Here is a 13302-nt window from a genome sequence, read left to right as displayed (position 1 = left end):
CGCTCCCAACGCAGGGGGCCCAGGTTTGATCTCTGGCCGGGGAACTAAATCCCACATGCCTCAACTAAGAAGTCTGCATGCCACAGCTAAGAAGCCTGCATGCCGCAACAAAGATCCTGTGTGCTACAACTAAGACAGGGCATAACCAAAACAAATAATAAATATTTTTTTTAAAAATGAAAAAATAAAGAATAATGCTGGATGCTTTATATATATTATCCTAATCCTCACAACAATTCAAGGGCAAGTATTATTATCCTAATTTCATAGACAAGAAAGTAAGCACAGAGGTTGAACAGTTCGTCCAAGGTTTTTGAGACCAGATTCCAACCCCAAGTCTGTCACCTTTTCCCTACATTGCTCTTCCTCTACAATACAATGTTTCCAATATATTAAACTCAAAATTGTTATCTCTACCATACAACTTTACAAAAAAAATACAATAGGACAATGGCCTGGAAGGAAACAAAAATATCTTTTAGAGTAGTGATTAAGGGTGAATGTTGTTACAGTATTTATAATTTTTTTATTAGCAACTTTTTAAAAGCAGAATTGCTGAGCAATGGACTAAATTCGTAAGGCAATACAAAAGAAACAACCCCCATTTTTAATTTTTTTACATGTTCATTAAGGACACACAGTAGGTAACATATAAAAACTTAAAAAGTACAAACTCAACTAACTACATCTAAGCAATCATATATTAGCACCAGGGTACTTATTACCAGTATTCAAAAGCTGATCATTATGACTGGATTAAGCAGCATTCTTCCAGAAAAAAGGTGAATTCTCTGGAAGACTTAAAGAAGAGGCATATGGATTGGAGACAGGAATGTTTAAACTGAAGAAACAAGGGCAGAAGGGGAAGAAAAAGAATGCTTTCTTCTTAAGTAAAAATGAGAAGCAGGGTTAGTGAGATGAAGTTGGTAAAAAACTTTTAAGGACAAGCAAACAAGTTTGGAATCAATTGATAAGCAACAGGGAACTGTAATATATTCTCAAACGGTAAGTGGCATGCTGAAAATAAGATCTTTAAAGATTCAAACTTTGTTCCAAGGTAAAGTACTGCCTTTGGTTACACAATGTTTTCGCCAAACAATTGGGGGGAAAATAATCCATTATCCTTTATGTGTGCTTTATATCAATACATACACTTTTCAAAAAGAGAAACTGACTAAACAAACAAAGGTCTTTATATAAGGAGTGTAAGGAGAAGGGGACCTTCAGATATAATGCTTGCAAATATTAAACGCTACTGTACATTTTAATAAGAATCATAGAACTTTAGAGTAAGAAGGGATGCTGGAGATAATCTTTTAGTGATAACCTCTTCTTCATTTTCACAAGGGATCAAGTTGAGGCTCATGAACTAAGTAACTTGCCTAATGTCATATACGAGCCAGCGGCAGATTCAATATCAAAACTCAGATTATCGGGAATTCCCTGGTGGTCCAGTGGTTAGGACTCTGCCCTTCCACTGCAGGGGGCATGGGTTCAATCCCTGGCAGGGGAACTGATATCTCACAAGCTGCATGGCGCAGCTTGGAAAGAAAGAAAAAAAAAAAACTTAAGATTTTCTAGGCAGCAAGATCTAAAGATCTAAAGTTGTGCTGTCCAATATTATAGCTACTAGTAACATCTGGTTATTTCAATTTAAACTGATTAAAATTAAATACAATTTAAAATTCAAGTCCGGGGACTTCCTTGGTGGCGCAGTGGTTAAGAATCTGCCTGCCAATGCAGGGAACATGGGTTCGAGCCCTGGTCCGGGAAGATCCCACATACCGCAGAGCAACTAAGCCGTGCGCCACAACTACTGAGCCTGAGCTCTAGAGCCTGCAAGCCACAACTACTGAGCCTGCGCTCTAGAGCCCGCAAGCCACACTCCTGAGCCCGCACGCCACAGCTACTGAAGCCCATGCGCCCTAGAGCCCACGCGCTGCAACTACTGAGCCCACGCGCTCTAGGGCCCCTGTGCCGCAACTACTGAACCCGTGTGCTGCAACAACTGAAGCCCGCATGCCTAGAGTCCGTGCTCTGCAACAAGAGAAGCCACCGCAATGAGAAGCCCGAGCACCGCAACGAAGAGTAGCCCCGGCTCGATGCAACTAGAGAAAGCCCACGTGCAGCGATGAAGACCCAATGCAGCCTAAAAAAATAAACTAAAATAAAATTTTAAAAAATAAAATAAAGTAAAATTCAGGTCGTCAGGCTGATGGCTACCACATCTGACAATGCCAAATAAGAGTACTGCCACCACTGCAGAAAGTTTAACTGGACAGCATGATCTAATGAATAAGCTTCAGAGTCAGACAGACCTAGCTTGAATTCTACTTACTAGCAGTGGGATCCTAGACAAGTTATTTAATTTCCCTTGGCCCCCATTTGGGGGAGGGGAGGGGGAGTAGGGGATTAATAATACTTACCTCACATAGTGTACTTGATGATTATGTGGGATAACATGAAAAGCCCCTTTACATTGTCTGGGACATAACAGACAATAAACACATCCCTCTGGATCCTTTTCTCTTCCTACTCCTCTATAAAACCTCCTTGTTAAAACATACAAGCACAATAACTCACCCAAATTAATAGCTTCCCGGCAAGGTAATCCACAGTACCTAATTTTCATTCTGTTCCCACCAAATACTTGCACCTCTCTTCCAGCGTTTCTGCTCAGGAATAATGAAATGAAGAATGAACGGGGGGGAAACTGCCTCTAATGAAATGGAGGAGAATGTAATAATTTTCCCCTCTCATTTCCCATCCTATTTTAAATATGATTGTACTGACTGATCATGCAAAGTTAAAGAAATAAATTGCACTGCTCCTAGGTACCATACTTCCACACCACTAGAGAAGATCCTACAATACTTCACTATATTCCTTCTCACCATCTGGGCTACGAACTGAATATTAAATGAAGAAATAACACCTTCCTCCTACAGTATTTTTCTGGCAAACAATAAAAAGGATTTCCAGAATGCTAAACCAATCTTCAAGGCTTCACAGCTTAACGCAGTAAACTAATTTGACAAATCTAGACTACAGCATAAACTACTTCATAACATGCATGTTATTACCCAGAAAAACAACAAAATTCAACTCAGTTTGGAACCAGTGAATTTCTGCCAATACTAAATTTTATTTAGGAGCAACAATTCATGCTTAGCCACATTAAGTCACACAGACTTGCCATTTGTAGTGAGGTCACTAATTTTACATTCCTAATAACTAACCATTAAAGGACAGCTTTAAAACATTTGTCTTTAAACATCCACCAAACAAGATTTCTCCATATTCTTAAAGCTTCCTTGTTGTTTAAAACTGACCATATAAATTTGGGGGGTGGGGAAGGGGGGGAGGGTAGGAGGGAGTCCTCTCAATAACAATTAATAAAAGCGTCTCCTTGAAATTATCTGGCATTCTTACTTTGTTCCTTAAAGATAATTTGCTCAAAAACATGACCACAGACGGCCCCCCTTAAAGAGCTCAGAATAAGTCATAAACAAATACTAAATAGATAACACTGCACACTGTATTGTCACACTAAAATACAAATTGATTATGTTTAGCAGACAAAACTAAAATATTTCAAGTATACAAATCAGAGCTTAAGAAGTCTACGAGGGTCACATAAGTTAAAAAAAAAAAGCATTTAAAAAGTTTTTATTACTATCCCACATGAAGTACTTTATACATTAAAGTTAGGCTTCTATGCCTGAACTGATGAAATCTAATTGTGAGAGTCTATAATTTTTTTAAAGTACTTCTATAATAATGAAATGTACATTGGTCACAGTAGAACAGTTCAACTGAATTTTCCTGAGGCTGCTTCCTAAGTACATCTGACCCAGAAAGTATTTTTAGCAAGTGTGTTCAATCAATGCTGGTTTTATGACTAGCCTAAATTAGAAATTGGGTGTCACAAATTTAAAGTAACAAAGTTATTAGGGACATTTTTAAAGATATTCAATTAGAAGATAAGAAAAAAACCCACAAGGTTTAAACAATTCAATACCCACAGCCTAGAATCTAAGCAGGTTAGAGGCAATAAGAAAGCCACAACCTCATCCATTGCTACTTTGGAGGAACCTGTGATTTTTCTAACTTAAACTTTAACCTACTCAATTAATATTAATAAAACTACAAAAGAGTGATGGCTCCTTGTGTTTTCAAATCTCTTGCCAAATGTCCGAAACAGATTAGCTAAATTACAAATATTCCCATATACAAAAAAAAGACCATGTTTCTCTTCTTATAAACCACTCAAGATCATGATATTGTGGGGCCATGCACATGTTTCAGTGAAAAACGGTGACAGAGATATGTGTGCCATAAAAAAAGAGAGACATAAAAATGGCTTTTGTGGTAACTGGAGCATAAATTTATTCTGACAAAAAATGGTGGGATCCACAAAATGATTGCACTCTTTTGTTATGAGTTAGTAATAAAGCTCTGTACAGAAAACAAACTTTTGCTTACAAAAAGCCTTTAAAAAAAATCTGTAGATTGAATTTCTCAAATTCAAGATTTAACTCGAATACTTAGCTCTATTCCATTAAGCACCTTTTGGGATTTGAGTAATCATTTATTTTAAGGTCATCTCCTCCCCCCCCTTAAAAAAATGAGAAGTATATAAATCCGGATAAAAAATGCCCTGGCTTTCCTGTTCCAGTCTTCTTTTTACGCAAACCATCCTATACAAGTCGGATACTTTGGCTTTTTGGTTTTTTTCTTCTCCATAAACACGGCTTAAACTGTCCTGTTTCAACTGGGCCCGAGATCCGGTCACATCAACCCAATATTACTCCAATCTCTGACTCTAAAAGCAGTTGGTATATTGCAGACGTACCGGTTGTCCTAGAAAAGGCGCTTGAAAATCCTACACATCGCACTGGTCCACCGTGGTTCGCTGTCTAACGCCTCGCAGGCATAAAGTCTCCTTTTCTAAGTTCCCCAGAACCGTCGTACACGCACGCGTGCCACTGTAAACCGCTTCATCTTAAGGCAACCATGAGACACGCATCCGCACGTCCTCAACTTTTCCTTCTGGCTCAACTGCAGACGCCTAAATACAAGTATGCACCGGCAGAATCATAAAAGGTTTTTTAAAACTTCAAGGGTAGGGACGGTATGTCCGTGCAGGAAGCGCTCAAACGAGCCAATTAAAAAAAAAAAAAAAAAAAGAATCCTACCAGCAATGGAAAACTCAGAAGACTCTAAAACCTCACCTCGAGTTTAGGGGCCCTGGAACATTCCATCCCCTCTCCCCCGGCTGCCCCACAACAGAGACTGCAACCAAAACCCGCAGGAGGTCGGAGAGCAGAGGCCCCTCGAAGAAAGGGAGGGGGCAAAAAGCATCATCTTCCCCTGAGATCCGGCCGCAGGTACCAGCCTCGCGCGCCACGCAGGGCCGGCCGCCGGCGGGGACCCAGAGCCTCTTACCTTCGTGCCCCAGCCGCGTCCTCCCGGCTGCAGAAGAAAAGCCTGGAGGCCCGGCCGCGCCGCCCCCGGGGCTCCCTCAGCGCCCGCCCAGCAGCCGGCGCCGCAGCGGCCGCGCCACGGCCCCGAGCCGCCGGCACCACCTCATACTGCGGGGCTGCCGCGCGCTCCCGCACCTCCCTGCGGGGACGAGCTAATCCAGCCCCGCAGTGGGGCCGCGGAGAAGCCGGCCCGGGGACCCCGGCGTCCTGAGAGAACAATGTGGGGCCGCGAGGAGGAGGAGCGGAACACCGCGGCGCGAGCGGGCGGACAGCAATCCCGGGCAGCGTTCGTGTGCGAGCGTGCAACGGGCGCTCGGCCCCTCCCTCCTCCTCCTCCCCCTGCCCCCCCCCCGCCGTCTCCTCCTCCCTCAAGCACACCCCGTCTCCCAGGCCACAGCATAGCAACCGAACATGGCGGCTGCGCAGACGCCGCCAGTCAGCGGCCGGGAGCGGCGGCGGCGGCCACGGGAGGCGATCTCGCGAGAGGCGAGGCCAAGCCCCCTCCCGCCGGCGCGGGCTGGAAGCGGCTGCACAAGCCGGAGCGCGGGGGACGCGCAGGTGCGAGGGAGGCGGGACCTGGGTAGGTGGGAGGGGCTGGAGGAGGGGGCGGAGCGCCGTGGCTCCACCCCGTGGCCCCGCGGCTGTTGGTCACTGAAACTGCGAAACCCCTCCGCCGCCCCCCGACGCAGGACCGACTGACCTGAGGGGCAAAAACCCAAGTTTGAAGAGGAAAACCAGACCTCTTGGCCCCAGGTGGTCCGCACTTCAATGCTGAAAGAGGATACAGGTTTAGGATGCAGTTTTGAATCATTTCCTCTCCTAAATATAGACCCTGAAACAAAGAACAAACAGCGTTCATCTCTAAAACAAACGTTTGGTTGCCTCTGTGTGCCAGGAACGGTGTGCTTTTAAAGGTGGAATTCTTTCATTCTAAACACGCGTATGAACTGGGTGTTACCAGCCGGGGTTTTTAGCCAGGTGCATTCTAAAATCTTACTGATGGTACGAATGTATTGGCGGTGAGACAGATGCCTGCGGGCTGGGTGGTAGCTGAAATGATGCCAGGGGGAATTTGGGGGCGGTCACATTTCCTTTCCAAATTCATTCTTGTCAGAGCCCTTTCCTGTCGTATGCCACCTTCGTGCTCTTCCTCGCTCTTAGCTTCAGCACCCCACCAGGGCCGGCCTTCTTAAAACGTCCTTTCAAAAATCACTTTCCCTCCAAGCCGACAAAAGGCCTGTTCACTAATCAGGGGTGGGTTTTGCAAGATGAAACCTTGCAAATTTGTACAAATGTGTGAAAGACGGCATTTTCTATTGAGCCTCTTCTCCCTCGCACCCCGGCTCAGTTTTTCCATTTTAAGAAGACAGCCTGTCAGTCCGTATTGCTCTGCTTTACCTCTTCGAATGACTTTCCTTCCCAGAGCTTAGTTCCAGCCCGTGCTCATCCGTCCTTCCCAGACAGGCTTTCCTGCCTCTACTTCTCCGTTTTCTGTGCCTTTGTTCATGCTATTCCCTCTACCGAAATGCTCTTCCCTTCATCTCCACCTGTCAACAGTCAAGTCATCCGCCAACCGCAGATCACAGAGGACTGCCACCGGAAGTAAGAATTTCTTCCTCCTCTGACATGATACTTCTAGGTTTATACCTCCCTTTTTCTTATCACATTTTATTACATTTTATTATAGGATCCCGGGCTTCTCTGGTGGCGCAGTAGTTAAGAATCCGCCTGTCAATGCAGGGGACACGGGTTCGAGCCCTAGTCCGGGAAGATCCCACATGCCGCGGAGCAACGAAGCCCGTGTGCCACAACTACTGAGCCTGCGCTCTAGAGCCTGCGAGCCACAACTACTGAAGCCTGTGAGCCTAGAGCCCGAGCTCCGCAACAAGAGAAGCCACCGCAATGAGAAGCCCGCGCACCACAAAGAATAGTAGCCCCCGCTCGCCGCAACTAGAGAAAGCCCACGTGCAGCAACGAAGACCCAACACAGCCAGAAACAATGAATAAAATAAAATAAATATAGGATCCTCATCCCCGTGTGGGTCTTATTGCCGCTCTCCATGGGGAGCTGCTGGAGGTGAGGACCCTGTCTTGGCCGTCTTTGTGTCCCTCTTATGCCTGATGACAGTGACATTGCCTGGTGTCCAAAAAGTTTGTTGAAAGAATGAAATGCTTAAAACTTTAATTGGTGGGATTTCGAGAAGGTACTTGAGACAGAGCAGGCTCTTACTCAGCTTCAAACCTGGTAAACTGCTGTGTCTCTGAGCGATTCACATCTGGTCTGAATCTGTGTTTGTTAATGCCCTGTAGAGCCTTGTAACTAGTCCCCCAACTAACCTTCCTATCTCCAGACCTTCTCCCTCAGCCCCTTCTTCCTACCCTCATCCGTAAACCACAGTGACCTTTCATACAAATAGAAATCTCACTTATAATATAAATATAGCTGGAGTCTCAGCCTTGGAGGGACAGGAGGGGGTACCCTCTGCTTTGGGAAACGGCACAGGATGAATCATTTAAGGTAAATGGATGGAAGCCTCCTATCCGTCTACTATTCTTTAGGAAAACTGTGAAGTCACTTTTTAAAAAGTGAGATATAACTGACATACTCTAGTGCTTTTTAGTATATTTGCAAAGTTGTGCAGCCATCACTACTACCTAATTGCAGAACACTTTCATCACCCCAAAATGAAACCCCATACGCGTTAGCACTCACTCCCCAGTCCCTCCTCCCCCAGCCACTGATAACCACTAATCTACTTTCTGTCTCTAGGGATTTGCCTGCTTCGGACATTTCCTGTAAATGGAATCGTACGTTCTGCAAATTCTCTCTGAAAATGCGTACATTTTTGCTTTTATTTAAATTATAACCTTTAAAAAATTAATAGATGCCCATTCTGGATCGTTTTGATGACCACCTTGTCACCAAACGCTGCCACTGGATTTAGTACTTGGCACCAAGAACTATAATTTTAACCTTCTTGGGCTAATGAGAAAAAAAATAGAATACTCCTTGTAGAGGTAGCCTTCCAGCTAGACGAAGGTCAAGCGTCCTCATGGCACACTGTGCAAAAGTTTCACAGAAATTCAAATACAGAATATTGGGGTAATTAAGTCAATTATAAGCTCGCCTAAAAAATCCCGTACCAGTGGGGTGGAGGGATAAATTAGGAGGTGGGATTAACATATACACACTACCATATATAAAATAGATAAACAACAAGGACCTACTGTAAGGCCCAAGTAGGCACTATAGCGTAAGGCACTATATTCAATCCTCTGTAATAACCTCTACGGGAAAAGAATCTGAAAAAGAATAGATACATGAATATGTATAACTAAATCATTTTGCTGTATGCCTGAAACTAACACAACAGTGTAAATCAACTATACTTCAATATAAAAATAAAAATTTTAAAAAACACCATACCATAGCAGTGAGTTTCATAGTCTCATCACAAAGAACAATTTAATTTCAGCAAAATTTCATCTACATTACATACCTAACATTAATTGAAATTTTAATTTTGTTAATGTGCAAAATTGTTGTCGTTTTATAGGTGTAGAAAGGCTATGAGAATAAGGACTTTATACCTAATCTTGTATTTACACAAAATGAAGAAACATAATCTAAAGAATTTAAATTGAGAGTTGGCAAGATTTTTTTTTTCAGCTCAGAGTGGCCTCAAACATTACTAGATATTGACAGACACTGCTCTTAACTGATTGGTTTTTTTTGCGGTACGCGGGCCTCTCACTGTTGTGGCCTCTCCCGTTGCAGAGCCCAGGCTCCGGACGCGCAGGCTCAGCGGCCATGGCTCACGGGCCCAGCCGCTCCGTGGCATGTGGGATCTTCCCGGACCAGGGCACGAACCCGTTTCCCCTGCATCGGCAGGTGGACTCTCAACCACTGCGCCACCAGGGAAGCCCTGATTTTTTTCCCTTTGTCTGTGCCTGCCCTTGGCTGTGCTTTGGGAGAGTTAAGAGCAAGGGTTGTGTCCACACTTGGAGGGTGTTGGCAGAGAGGACTGGCCTTGCACTGTGTGATTGACGCCCAACCCTGGGTAGCTATAGCCAGAAGGGAAAAGGCGTTCGTTCTAGCTTGTGCAGCCAAGCCAGGCTGTCTGGGCTGTGGCGGTGACCTCTGGCAGCCACAAGGCAGCAGGGAGGGAGCTTCAACCAGGTCTTGTGGCCAGCTGACCAGCCACTGTGCTCCCCCCACCGCCGCCTCCACATCAGCAACTTGGGAGGACCCCTTTGGAAGAATGATAGGCCCTTGGGTCACTGGGGATCTGCAAGGAAGAGAACCCCACAGGAAAGCTGGACTCAGCTTGCTGGGTAGAACTCAAGAGTGATATGAATTTAACATTAAAAACACACGACTTAAGGGACTTTCCTGGTGGTGCAGTGGTTGGGACTCCAACGCTCCCACCGCAGGGGGCCCGGGTTCAATCCCGGGTCAGGGAACTAGATCCCATATGCATGCCGCAACTAAGAGTTTGCATGCCACAACTAAGGAGCCTGCCTGCTGCAACTAAGACCCGGTGCAACCAAATAAAAAAAAAAAAAGGAAGAAAGACTTAAAGTGACTCAACTTTGTTGCCTAAGCTGATGAGGTGAGGTGGGACATACAAGGTACATTGGCTTTCAGACACCTGCTTTCTGACATGTGGCCTTAACTGGATATCTGTCTGCCTTAGCTGGACAATGAAGGGGAATTTCATCTTTTCTCCTGTCTGGAGTCTTCAGGCATAACTTGAAGCAAAGCAAAACAAGACAAACAAATTTAGACTTAAACCTTTGAAGAAGTGTCATGCATTTTCCCAAGAAGTTCAGAATCCTATGGCTTGGGCTTCCTTTAATCACAGGGCTCCCTTAAATGTACTTTTGAAAATAGGTATTTATTTTTAAAAATTACATGTATCTCTGAGAAAGGTGGCCCAGATTAGTCACTCTGTCGACATGACCCTCTCCCTCTTCTCTTGCCAGCAATTTTTTTCTTTCTTCCTTTCTTCTTTTCTTTCTTTCTTTCTTTTCTTTCCTGCTTTCTTTCTTTCTCAGTCTTTCCCTTTTCCTTCCTTCCTTCCTCCCCCCACTCCCTCCCTCCCTCTCTCTTTCTTTCTTCTTTCCTCCCTTCCTTCCTGTCTATAGCAGGAGAAGACCCCAATTAGCAATCCCTGGTATCAAGAACTATGCATTAAAATGTAAATTTTTAAAAGCAAAGACTTCCTCCTACTCCCAGTCCCACTCTCCAAAGGTAAGCACTATTAACAGCTTCTTATGTATACTTCCAGAATCTTCTCTGCATCTGTAAGCTTAGTATCTTTTTTCCCCAACTACAATGTCTTTTTCCCATACATACTATATTTTACTTACAAATGTCATTAATGACATATACGGATATATGTCATTCTCTCTAAGGGCTGTATCACACTGTATTTAATCTTCTCTAATAAATGGGTATTTAGGCCATTTCTGGTTCTTTGCTATGATATACAACTCTGTAAAGAACATTTTCACGACAAAGCTTTGCACATAAGAAAAGCATTTCTTTAAGACAAATTTCTTGAAATACAGTCGCTGGCTTGAAGTGTATGGGCATGTTTAATTTTGATAAATGTTGCCAACTTCATTACCAATTGCATCCACCAACTATGTGTGAGTTATTATTATTCATCTCTTCTGTATCATTTCTAGGTTTTGCATTTTCCTCAAACCAAAATAAACAACAATGACAAAAGAAGAAAACCCATATTTTCTTCTAGTACTTTTAGTATTTTTTTTTTAATACTTAAATCTATGACCCATCTGGAAATAATGCTGATGTAAGGAAATAGGGATCCTGCGTAATTCTTTTTAATGGTTTTCCAGTTGTCTCAGTATCACCTTATTGAATAATCCATTACACACACACACACACACACACACACACACACACACACACACAAACAACTGTTTGGTAAATTTTTTTCTTCAAATACTAAATTCTAAATTTTGAATTGGAAATTTTTTAGTTTACTCCACAGAGCTATCTAGTCTGTATTAGTTTCCTCTTGCTGCTGTAACAAATCACCACAACTTTAGTGGCTTAAAACAACACAAACGTATTATATTACGGTTCTGGACATAAGAAATATCCAAACTGGGTTGACAGGCTGTGCTCCTCCACAGGGCCCGGGGAGAGTCTCTTTCCTTGTCTCTCCAGCTGCTAGAGGCCCCCTTCCTCTGTCTTCAGACACAGCAGCCTAGCAGGTTCACGTCTCTCTGTCTTGTTACATTCTCTGTCTTCCAAAGCCCTCTTGCGTCCCTCTTATAGGGGCCCTGTGATTACATTGGGTCCACTCACATAACACAGGATAATCTCTCCATCTCAAGATTTACAATCTTGAGATTGTAATCTTAATTTACAATCACATCAGCAAAGTCTCTTTTGCCATGTCAGCTACATATTCACACAATCACCCTGTGCATGAGGGTGTGAGCATCTTTGGAAACCATTACTCGGTGAGTCACAGTCTCTAACACCAAACTTTTTAGCTATTAGAGTCTCAAATAAGTTGTAATAACTGAAAGAGTGAATTTCTTCTCATGACTTCTTTTTCCAAGATGAACATATTTTTAGTCATATGAATTTAAAATATATGAACCCCACAGAAGACCTAAATAGATATGTCTCCAAAGAAGACATAGAGATGGCCAAGGGGCACATGAAAAGATGCTCAACGTCGTTAATTATTAGAGAAATGCAAGTCAAAAGTATAATGAGGTATCCCCTCACACCAGTCAGAACAGCCATCATGAAAAAGTCTACAAATAATATATGCTAGAGAGGGTGTGAAGAAAAGGGAACCCTCCTACGCTGTTGGTGGGAATGTAAATTGGTGCAGCCACTCTGGAGAACAGTATGGAGGTTCCTTAAAAAATTAAAAATAGAACTACCATATGACCCAGCAATCCCACTCCTGGGCATATATCCAGACAAAACTATAATTCAAAAATATATATGCACCCCTATGTTCATAGCAGCACTATTTATAATACCCAAGACGTGGAAGCAACCTAAGTGTCCATCGACAGATGAATGGACAAAGAAGATATGGTATATATGTACAATGGAATACTACTCAGCCATAAAAAAGAATGAAATAATGCCATTTGCAGCAACATGGATGGACCTAGAGATGATCATGCTAAGTGAAGTAAGTCAGAAAGAGAAAGACAAATGTCATATGATATCACTTATATGTGGAATCTAAAATATGACACAAATGAACTTATCTATGAAACAGAAACAGACTCACAGACGTAGAGAACAAACTTGTGCTTGGGAAGGGGGAGGGGGTGTGGTGGAGGGATGGATTAGGAGTTCGGGATTAGCAGATGCAAATTATTATATACAGGATGGATAAACAACAAGGTCCTACTGTAGAGCACAGGGAACTATACTCAATATCCTGTAATAAACCATACGGAAAAGAAAATGTAAAAGAATATATATATATATATATATATATATATATATATATAGCTGAACCACTTTGCTGTACAGCAGAAATTAACACATTGTAAATCAACTATACTTCAATAAAATCGATTTTTAAAAAAGAAAAAAATAATAAAATATATGAGTCCCAGATTGTGACTAAAATATTAAATTACATCAATAGCACATATGGTGTGCCTAGTGTGGGATCTATATATTATCTGAAAAAAATTATTTGTAAATGTAGGTGAATATAATCCATATAAGTGCATTCATAGGACACTGGTCATCCATATTATAAGCTGGTTAACCTGTATCTCAGTCTTTTTATTTTAA

At 42.8% G+C, this 13302-nt stretch overlaps 1 protein-coding gene across 4 annotated transcripts in view; it reads right to left on the bottom strand.

The window, feature by feature from the left end:
• PTPN4 (protein tyrosine phosphatase non-receptor type 4) overlaps positions 1 to 5785 on the bottom strand; it is a 178466-nt gene extending 172681 nt beyond the window's left edge. For 2 of the 4 annotated variants that reach the window (XM_027099162.1, XM_027099164.1), the window contains exon 1: positions 5449 to 5785. The gene's annotated coding sequence lies outside the window, so the exon portion shown is untranslated. The remainder of the gene's footprint in view (positions 1 to 5448) is intronic. The other 2 variants (XM_027099165.1, XM_027099166.1) reach the window with 2 other exon arrangements.
• Between the last annotated feature and the right edge of the window lie 7517 nt (positions 5786 to 13302).

This window comes from Aethalodelphis obliquidens, unplaced genomic scaffold (genome assembly GCF_003676395.1).
Source record: "Aethalodelphis obliquidens isolate GAN/ISIS:26980383/991018 unplaced genomic scaffold, ASM367639v1 scaffold129, whole genome shotgun sequence".
Lineage (NCBI taxonomy): Eukaryota > Metazoa > Chordata > Mammalia > Artiodactyla > Delphinidae > Aethalodelphis > Aethalodelphis obliquidens.
Note: the sequence above shows the minus strand (reverse complement) of the source record. Positions and strands in the feature narration are given on the sequence as shown.